The sequence below is a fragment of the Helianthus annuus genome, chromosome 14, assembly GCF_002127325.2.
Source record: "Helianthus annuus cultivar XRQ/B chromosome 14, HanXRQr2.0-SUNRISE, whole genome shotgun sequence".
In the NCBI taxonomy this organism is placed as follows: domain Eukaryota; kingdom Viridiplantae; phylum Streptophyta; class Magnoliopsida; order Asterales; family Asteraceae; genus Helianthus; species Helianthus annuus.
In genome coordinates this window covers 79,018,211-79,020,923 of record NC_035446.2, presented here as the reverse complement: position 1 = coordinate 79,020,923, position 2,713 = coordinate 79,018,211, and the positions used below count along the sequence as shown (strand labels likewise).

Sequence of the window (2,713 nt, the reverse complement as noted above, 5' to 3'; positions counted from 1 at the left end):
GTATCTATCAACCGTCGTGTCCCTCCTCTTATTCGCTACATACATATGTAATATAAGTTTAATCACTACAAAGAATTCTCGCAATAGCAGCAACTTTTGTCGCCGCTAATACTTGTCATGTCGCCGCTATTAGTATATGTCGCCGCTAATGCTTCTAACTTTTAGCGACGACTTTTGTTTTAAGTGACAACTTTTGTAGTCGCTAAAGCTATCCATGACACGTCAGCAAATATCATTAGCGACCACAAATGTCGCCGCTAAAAGTAAAAAAACCAATAAATACTTTTTTTCCTTGCTTAATCCCAGTTTTTGCAAATTACTGTAACCTGCTGTTTCTTTTAGTTTTTCATAGGCAAACAATAATTCAAACAATTTTTCAAACAACACCAGGTTTTAAACATTAAATTACAACAAAAGTATTTTGTTTGATTAAGTTAAAGTTTTGAAACCCCTAAATTCAATACAAAATACATCATTCTCCTTCCTCGTCCGTGTCATTTTTGTTGCCTTTTCTTGATTCCTTCTTATCCATAGCTTTGGTAGAATCGTTCCATAAATCTCGGGTCTTCAAACAATTAGTAAAAATAATCCTACAAAATAAGATTACATTATTAGTTAAACAAATTATTCAAGTACGACCTGTAGAATTAAAGAGGTAAATCCGAACACGACCCATCATGAATGGCATCCCAACATCTGCTTAATTTATGTCTTGTTTCAACATTCATGTCAAGAATCGACACCTCGAGATAAACACATACGAAAGTGGGGTAGGGTTCCAGCGTGAACAACCTCCCAAGAGTGAACTGCGTGAACATATATGGACCCTTGATTTCCTTTTTAGTTGTTAAGGGTAGGATTGTAATTATATAAAAAAATATATTTAAATCATTATTTTAATAATTGAATTAAGTTACATCTTTCCTAATTTAAATTCATTATCCACATTATGTTTTTTTATTAATAAGATAATTATCAAAACAAACGACAAATCACCAGATTTCAATTTTAATTTTATTTCAGATTTCATCACCAGAATTCAAATTTTGATTTTTAAGATCCACGTAACCTTCATATTTCAACGGTATACACATGTGTACTTGGATATAAATAGAATAGTACACATGTGTACTCAGCATCGTACATATGTGTACAGTAATTCACAGGTGTACATCAACATTCAATAAAAAAAATTCTGAGATATCACAAAAACAGACGATATACACATGTGTACATCGCATTAAAAAGAGGGCAAAATCAGAATACACATGTGTACATCGCATTTAAACAAATAATTATTTTAATAATTGAATTAAGTTACATCTTTCCTAATCCTTGGTTTGATTTGTGAGAGATTTATGCAATCAATTTAAGAGGATAATTGATTACTTGATTTGTGAGAGATTTATGCAATCAATTTAAGATTCAAATTACACATATACCCTTTTTGTATTTAATTAAATGAAAAAATTAACTAAATAATTACCATCATGCCACTCACTTTAATCTCAAGATCATAAAAATCAAGGGCCCAGATCAGTTTACGCAGTTCACTCTTGGGATTTTGTTCACGTTTGAACCTAATCCTACGAAAGTGAGGTTAAATAATATTCATCTTCTCTATATAAAACAAATCATCTTTATAATAATTTAACATTTTGATTTTCTAAAGTTAAGATAGAAAAGATGTTTCAGTAGTAGGTTCACATGTTGTTTCACCGTTGTAGTGTTCTTACTAGTTTGCTTGTTTTTCAATTGCATGGGAAAGATAGGACACACAAAACTCAGAACCATTTTGTTTTCTGGTGTCATAGAAATGGTAAATATCTCATTTTGAAATCACCCGGTCCTAATCAAATTAAATAGCTTGAAATCATTAGACGGGCTCAAACCCATAACCTCAAGGGGAACAACACTTTAACTCCAATGGCTATGTCATTTGAACTCCAAACCCTTTTGGTAAACCAAACAAAATAACAGTATTTTGGTGGTTACGACAGTTACAAAAGCTTTGCATTCTATTAAACTTAGATGATAAACAGATGCCTTTCTAGTAAACCAAACAAAATAACCGTATTTTGGTGGTTATAGCATTGACAAAAACTACGCATTCTATTAAATTTTGATAATAAACAGATGCCCTTCTAGTAAACCAAACAAAATACCTGGTCCTCAACAGTTACGATGCTCCTTGTAGACCACTCCAGACTTTTTGATGGCGGAAGTATGCAACTACACCCAATATCACCGCTCATGCAGACGCTGCAAACACCGGCAAACCTCCAAACTCTTCCTCTTCTTATCAGCCACTTTCTTCTCAGCATTTGATTGTTTGGATGCAACTACACCCAATATCACCGCTCAACAAAGACTGTTTGGATGTGTGGTATGGAACTGTTTTTAGCAAAAACCAGCTTTCAGAGGTTAAGAAAGTGAGTTTTACTAGAAATATATGAAAACTATAAGTTAAATCATCAGTTTTCAAATAAAAATAAAAAGAACCTACTGTTGAAGAAAAAACTAAGACTATTTATTCACTCCTCTCATTTGACCTGTTTTAAATGTTTTCTATCTTCTTACTGTAAGATTAAATATATTACGTATTACTATTTAATCTATAGCCATCATAATCATTTACATTATAGAGATCAAAATATATTAGAACCTATTAAATAATTAGTTGGTAATTGTTGATGGACCATATTACCCTTAT

At 32.0% G+C, this 2,713-nt stretch overlaps 1 long non-coding RNA gene across 1 annotated transcript; it reads right to left on the bottom strand.

Moving 5' to 3' along the window:
- Positions 1–405: 405 nt before the first annotated feature.
- On the bottom strand, positions 406–2,345 carry LOC110905521. Its single transcript, XR_002573194.2, has 2 exons — positions 2,166–2,345; positions 406–590 (listed from the first exon to the last, which is right to left on the bottom strand). It is a non-coding gene; the product is annotated as an uncharacterized LOC110905521 (long non-coding RNA).
- Positions 2,346–2,713: the final 368 nt, after the last annotated feature.